Raw genomic sequence first — 8,577 nt, 5'->3', positions numbered from 1 at the left:
GGAAAAGGGACTCACCTTCATTCCAACACCAAAACCTCCCACCCGGCCGGAGCTCAGGGGGGACCTACGCACCTTTCACAGGAGGCTGAAACTTCTGGACCATTTTCAGGGAACGAAAAGGCGGGAGCCTGTGCTCTTTAACGGACCGTCCTACTGGGAACCACACATAGACACATTAACACCACAAATTGCACAATTAATCAATAAAAACAACCAAGCACTCACACATTGGCGCCCCTTACCACACAAAACACCCAACATTAGTCAGGAACATAAAGACATTATTAAAACATTAGGTAATAACAAATACATAGTCATAAAACCAGCAGACAAACGGGGCCAAATAGTCATACAGGATAAAAACAACTACATTTTAGAAGCCAACAGACAATTAAATAACAACACATATTACAGACCACTCACTCACCCATTACAGTTAGAAACACAAACACTTATCAAGGACATTACAGACAACCTTTATCAAAACAAATACATTAACTTTAAACAGAAGAAATACCTGGAGGGTCCGGATGAGCCCAGGCCTCGCCTCTTTTACCTCCTCCCTAAGATCCACAAGCCTCCTGGGACTTGGACGGTCCCCTCTGTTGTTCCGGTCGGCAGACCAATAGTAAGTGACTGCGGATCAGAATCGTACAATATGACAGAATACATAGACCATTTCATTAACCCACTTTTTAAACTTTACCCTAGCTATATCCAAGATACATATGAATTTGTTAATAAAATAAAAAACCTCCAGGTACCCGGTCACACATTCCTTTTTTCAATAGACATAGACTCATTATACACAAACATAGAAACACCACTTGGCCTCGCTGCAATAAAACACATTTTTGGTAAACACCCAGACCCATCCAGACCTGACATCCAAATTTTACAGTTACTCCATCTCACACTTACCAGAAATGACTTCACCTTTAACAATAAACACTATCTCCAGCTTTGTGGGTGTGCAATGGGCCGAAAGTATTCCCCGTCATACGCGGACATCTACCTGGCCCATTGGGAGGAAACAGCTTTCCACAAACTCACCACCAAACCTCTGCTTTACTTCTGGTACTTGGACGACATCTTCGGCCTCTGGGATAACACCGAACAGACTTTTTTGACTTTTCTGGACATCCTCAACTCTCATCACCCTAAAATAAAACTCAAACATAACCTACAACCCGTTACAGTGGAGTTCCTGGACACACGGGTCTTCTTCCGCGCCTCCGACGACCGGACCAAAACACTAGCCACCAAAGTTTATTTCAAGGACACCGACCGCCATGCACTTCTCCATAAGACCAGCTATCACCCCAAACACACGTACAGAGGCCTCATTAAGTCCCAGCTGATACGCTTCTACAGGATCTGCACCTTCCCGGAGCATGTGGAGGAGGCCACTAGTACACTTCTTAGTGCGATGAGGTTGAGGTGTTACTCGAGGCGCTTCCTATAAAGGCGGAGGTCATCGGCAAGTTTACAAACAAAACCAAAACTATCATCCAGGCGCCCAATTCCGCCCTCGTACCCCTGGTCATTACATACTCGGAAAATCTTAGGAATTTTTTACCTACTATCAGACCAAATTTCCAGGGGGCGGGGGTTGGTTGTGACGTCCTGAGGAACTGCCGTATGATCTCCGCCTACAGGAGGAATAAAAATCTAAAAGATATTTTAATTCACACAAACCTAAACAAGAATACTGACCCTAGGGAGGCGCTTCGAGGCTCGGATGTTGGTTTTATGAGTCTCCCCCACATTTTTAACCCTTACAGCAGAGTTGGTTTTAACCCGGGGCAGGCCCTGCAGCACACAACCATCAATGTGGTTTATGCAATTAGGTGAAGGGCCTGCCACAAATTGTATGTGGGGGAGACAAGAAATGCACTATACTTAAGAATTAAACAACACCAGTATGTTTTAAATAAGGGCGATGGCACATCTGTTTTATATGCACATTTTAAACTTCATGGTTCTGAAAAATTTCAAAGCATGGGCCTGGAGAGTAACAAGGCCTGGACCACGGCTCAGCATCGGGCAGCGGAGAGGAAGTGGATCCATCTTTTAAAAACCATAGACCCTACAGGTCTAAATGAAAAATATTAAAATGGATCCACTTCTCTTTTTAACCCAAGTTTTACAGGATATTTTTAGAAATATTTCCTCCCACTGCTCTGGTCTCCTCTCTTCCCAGGTTTTATCTGGACCTCCTCTGTAGCGCATTATACCCAACCTTTCTTTTCCTTTCCTTACTTTTTCCATCTTTTTCTATTTTAAATGACTTTTCATTGTTTTATGGTTAACTATTTATTACAAAACCTTTATTTATTTATTTATTTATTTATTTTTTATATATATATATATATATATATATATATATATATATATATATATATATATATATATATATATATATATTAATTCCTTTATGGCATGTTTTTTTTTTTTTCCATTTTTACTATTCTTTCTTTTTAGGGGTTTTAATCTATTCCTACAGAGGAGGTCCTACCCAATTCCTTGATTTTATTTATTTTAATAAATATTTTGAAGATGCCTTGTTTGTCCTTTTATAACTTTTATTCTGTCTTATTTACATTTTAAGAATTTAATTGGATTGTTTTGTCTGTCACTAATATATAATTTATATTTATTATTATTTTAGTTTTATTATTACGAATTGAATTACTTGCCTCAAGATTTTAGCATAATTATACACATGCCATTGGTTTTATGCATTTTTTACTAACAGTTTGCTTTCATTTATATGATGTATTTTAAATTATTTATGTTATTTATTGTGTGGCACTTTTTTATTTATTTATCTTTTACTTCTTAAAGCACTTTTAACATAGCACTTATTATTAACCCTGAATACCCTGTGTATGGATATTTTTAACCTCAAGAGCAAGTAACGCAGACAGTATTTATTTTTTAATTTAAATAACATGGTTTTAAGATGATAATAATCATATTTTATATAGGGACACCAGGCTTTTTATATTTTTATAATTTTATTTATCACACGACTGTTTTTATTTTTATATATTTTTTTTTTTTTTTTAAATAATCTTCTGGGAGAGACACCGGAGTTGTTGTGGAGTTGACCTTTTATTCAAAGTTTTAAATTCCCACTGTCCTGCCTTTCCAGTGGTTCTTTTAACCTCCTTTTAATATCCAAATTCCCCCCCCATCCCCCCTTTTTTTTTTTAACAGCCCTGTCATTTTTATTTAACCGAACCTGGTTTTTTAAGGAGTTCTTTAAAGTGTTTTTATTCACACCAGGGGTCCCCTTGGGCCCGTGCCCCTCGCAGTACCCATTCTGGGTGTTGCGTTTTAACCCAAACCTACCCCTAAACCTAACCCTACCCCTAACCCTAAAGAAACTACTGTCAATGTTAGGGAGTAGGAGAGTGTTTTCTTTCTTGCCGTTGTCAAGATCCATGTATTTGTCATTTACAGTTTAGAAGTTCTAACAACTTTGTGACATGAATGAAATCTACTATGTGTTTTATTAATTTTACCATTTTGTAAAGAATTTTACCATAATGCCTGTTGTCGCTAATTTGCATCATACCTAAATTTATATCTATTCCATATGCTATAGACAAATTAACAATCTCAACTTAATTTAGCATCAGCTTGGAGCCAGAAACACAGGCATCAAGGGGTTATGGATGGGAATCGCCAGAGGCCCAACAAAATGAAATTATTGTGATATTCTGCGATATATAGCAACATATTACCTTGTTTCCAACATCAAATTCTGTCGCCAAAGAAAAACTTTGTCAACATCGGTTTTATCTGATCAAATGAAGTTCATCTCACTTCATTTTTAACGCTGCAAAATGAGATTGTCAAGCAGACAAACTGAAAAACTGACTTTGTTTTAATCCAAATCAATATTTATCAAAAGCAGCATACCGTAGACATCAGCCATTTAGTTCTCTTCATCTTTAAGATTATTTTACGGTTTATGTTGGACTCATTTGGGTGATTAGAAAGAACTAGGGCTAGAGCTAACGGTTGCTTTCACCGTGTGATTAATGTGTGGTTGATTTTCTGGATGAATGGATGAGTAGTAACACTGATCCTCATCTCTAAAATGAGGATCAGTGTTTCCCAAAGTCCAAGATGATGTCCTCAAATGTCTTGTTTTGTCCACAATTCAAAGATATAAAGTGCAGGAGATATGTCCAACGTCCTCACCCCCAATATTTAGAAGAGACAGATTTGTCCCCCTCAAAAAAATATGATTGGTTTTTGCAGATACCAAAGCAACAGGTTGCTTACTGACAAACGCCGCTCTATCTTTAGATCAGTGTTTCTCAACGGGGGCGGTACCGCCCCCCAGGGGGCGTTCAGAAGATGATGGGGGGCGTTGGAAGCAATATTTTGTAAAGGGGGGCGTTGAGGTGCCCTTGGGGGGCGTTTGTTTGAAAGCTAGTTCAAACCAAAGATTCACAATAATACATGTTTACACTTAAACTACTAAAAAAATCAGTGGTCTGCAACATTAAAAGCTGCCAGTTTACAGCACTTGGCTATCCTAACTTCTCTGTGCTTCTGTCAGCTTTGTTTGGCGCAGCTCCGTGCTGCCTTCATGGAAACGGGACGTCAGAGCATCATCTTAAATGAGCTCTGTAGCCAGTAGTGAAGCTGCGTTCAGATAAGAAAAGAAAAAAAGCAATCGCCGCGACGTCCTGTTGTATTCTTTAACCCCCCCCCACCGTTTTAAAACTTTCTTATGGAAGCGATAGAGGCAGTGATGTCACTGTTTACTGTACGGGATTCTCACACACCTCCACCAAACACAGCGCGATGTGGGGTTGCGTTTTCTCCAAACGTTTTTTCCGCTATTTACTCGCAAGACAGGCGATAGCAAATCTAACCTAGACTCTTCTAACCCTAAAAAACGGCTCTCACTAACTTTCAAGGTTGTAAACTTATTTCCATTCGGCAGTAGGTGTCGTTCTTCAAGTCGTTTGTCATCACCAAAATACTTTTCTGCGTGCGTGCGTGCGTGCGTCTTCTGCTTTTACCCTTTGATAAGTGCCAGCTTGTTTTCCATTGGAACAATTTGATTTTAGATTTGAATGAAAACTAGATTTGAATGTTAAATTGCTAGCTGTTTCTGATTGGTTACTGTTAGTGTTTGTAATAATAATAATAATAATAATAATAATAATACATTTTATTTAAAGTGCATTTCATGACACCCAAGGTCACTTCACAAACAAAAAAGGACATTCAAATTAGAGTCATCTTCTAAAGGTGCTGAGGTTCACACCATGCAGCAGGTCTTTTGATAATACCTAATTATAGTTTGAATGTTACATATCTAGTCTTGGCTAGATTGGATGCTGTTATTTAATTTGAATGTGAAATGGTTGCATTTTTTTTAAAAACCTGTAAATATATAATTTCTATTCACATGACTTTTTTGATACCTGGGAAACTAATACATGTGTTGTTTTATCATTCAATTTGATTTTTTGATTATTTTTTATAACAATAGTAACAACAATAATAGGCCTATATTAGGGCATAATCATTAATATTCAGGGCAATTAACATACATAATATTTGATGGGGGGGCGTTAGGGACCTGGATAATGGATAGGGGGGCGCTGGTACAAAAAAGGTTGAGAACCACTGCAATCAGGTACTTCTCCGTCTATGTGGATGGAGCTTTAAAATATTAGTAGGTTATTGGGGTTATGCAATATGTTAGTGGTGCAATACATGGGTTGTTGGATTGTTCAATATGTCATTATGTACTGCATAAGTTATGTGGAAATGTGTCAGTTGTGCAATACATAGGCTATTTGGGTTGTGCATTATGTCAGTGCATTGTGTCATTTTGTGCAATACATACAGGGTTGTTCAGAGTATGTGTTGAGAGATGCTTCTGTTCTGTATTTTGTGTGGTTTTTGTAAAGCTGCGGAACGGACAGAGTCCAAAACTAATTTCCCTTCAGCGACAATAAAGTATATCTTATCTTATCTATCTTAGTCTCTATCTATCTCCTCTTAGTTTTAAGTCTTTTAAAACAAAGGATGAACATGAAAAGCTGACAGTATTCCTTTTCCTCTCCCAGATCCAGGATGCTACCAGGATCAACGGCCGTATCTACCTCGACATGGACAACGCCAAGCTGGCTGCCGACGACTTCAGGATGTAACTGTGTTACAACACTATCACATCCACAACCAATAGAATGCCAGGTGTAGTGTTGACCAATGAAATGATCCCTGCCCCGTTGAGGGTGCGTTCGTTTTATGTGAGAACATCCGTTGCGGCCGGCTCCTCTGTAACCATGGGTCTGTAACCCAAGTTTATTTAACCCCGCCGTCCATCGCTTTATTATTAGTATATGTCAATAATGTGCACAGAATGGTCGACGCTCTTTCACCTGCACCCATCAGGAAACGGGAGAAAGCTTTGAAGTGGGACATATCAAGTTACGTAGCTACACAACTATGAGGGTGAGTAACATAAATTAAGCACATAGCATATGGCGCTAGCCTAGCTTGATGTCTGTAAACAAATAGCTTTTCTTTAAATCAGTAGTTTAGCTAGCTAGATTGAACGACATATGACTGACAGTATGTGTGTATTTACAACTGTTATTTAATGACAACACTTTGTAAATTTTCCTTGTTTGGTTAACCATGTTCCTGGGGATTTGGCTAATTTCAGACATGTTAGAGGCAATTGTAAAACCTAAACTGTAATATAACTGAAAAACAAAAGAAACTGGATTGTTTGTATCACTTTTTACATCACTGTTGCATGTTCTTATTATAACATTATTTTAACAATAACATTCATATATATATATATATATATATATATATATATATATATATATATATATATATATATATATCTGTATAGAAAGTTGTATTAGTATATGTCAATAATGTGCACAGAATGGTCGACGGTCTTTCACCTGCACCCATCAGGAAACGGGAGAAAGCTTTGAAGTGGGACATATCAAGTTACGGAGCTACACAACTATGAGGGTGAGTAACATAAATTAAGCACATAGCATATGGCGCTAGCCTAGCTTGATGTCTGTAAACAAATAGCTTTTCTTTATATCGGTAGTTTAGCTAGCTAGATAGATTGAATGACATACTGTATGACGGACAGTATGTGTGTATTTACAACTGGTATTTAATGACCCCACTTTGTAATTTGTCCTCGTTTGGTTAACCATGTTCCTGGGGATTTGGCTAATTTCAGACATGCTAACATACAGCCTAGCTTGATGTCCGTAAACAAATAGATTTTCGTCATAGTTTAGCTAGATTGAACAACATATGACCGACAGTATGTGTATTTTTCCTCGTTTTTGTTAACCTTGCCAATAGTAAAACCTAAACTGTAATATAACTGAAAGAACACCAGAAACTGGATTGTTTGTGTTTGTTTTTGCATCACTGTTGTGTGTTGTTCATCAGAATTTAGTCTTCATTTCTTCATATAACATTAGTTTGAAAATGATGGATTCATATCAGTCTGTATAAAACGTAATGTTAATTACAATGTTATCACTATAATAAAAACAGATCTAGAATAATTTGCTCCTTAAATAGCAGTTTTTTTTAATGAATACAAAGCAAACTGAACAGAAAAAACAAGCATTTTCTTTTCTTTTCTTCCAGTTGAGAATGAAGGGCTCGACCAATGCTGCATCATAGCAGCAGAGTCTTATCACCAGCCCATGAAAGCTAGAAGTCACCCTGCTGCTCCAGATCTACCTACTGTATGACTGGCTACAGACTACAACCATCTGCAACATCATCAACAGCTGCAATTAAAGTCTCTTGGGGTCATATGGGACTCGGTTACTGCATCGTACACTATATTATTTTTCGGTTTTGTTATATTAGTAGTCTACAGACAACACTGAGTATCATTACTCAATCACAGTATATATTATTCTGGTGTACACTGTTGATGTGACTCACTGCTATTGATTATACGTCACTTTAGCTTGCTACTACCTCATAACTTTGCCTTAATTGCTCTTGTTTAGTTAATTTATTTTCTACTAGTTATATATACCTCCTATTTAATTCAATTATTCTATAACTTGTGTTGCAATACCTGAATTATCCCTCTTGTGAACACTAGGCTTATCTTATCTTTATTTTAGTTCATATCATAACCCTGCTCACAAACTCACCTGTACCTGGGTCATCAGTTTGCCAATATCAATGTTCCTGCTACAGTAAATCCTACAGGCAAAGTGTACTGCTTCACAGGAGTATGAACCATACACTTTTTAGGTTTTGTGTCAAATATTGTGCGGTTGGTTATGAATTACTTATTGTTTTGACAAGGTAAGCTGTTTAACAACCTGCAAGTGTCCACTCTGGTAAATTTAATTATACTGTTTTTAGATTTAGATTACAGAAAATAAAAAACCTATTTGCCTTGATAAGGGTTTTAATTTGTTGCAAGTATGAACATGGCTTTAATAATCTTATTGCTCTGAAAAACCACAATGATTTAAGAAATATCAGTGATACTTAACATGTATTAATTGATTGTTTGTG

The sequence above is a fragment of the Perca flavescens genome, chromosome 15 (genome assembly GCF_004354835.1).
Source record: "Perca flavescens isolate YP-PL-M2 chromosome 15, PFLA_1.0, whole genome shotgun sequence".
Classification (NCBI taxonomy): domain Eukaryota; kingdom Metazoa; phylum Chordata; class Actinopteri; order Perciformes; family Percidae; genus Perca; species Perca flavescens.
This window is presented reverse-complemented; position numbering follows the sequence as displayed.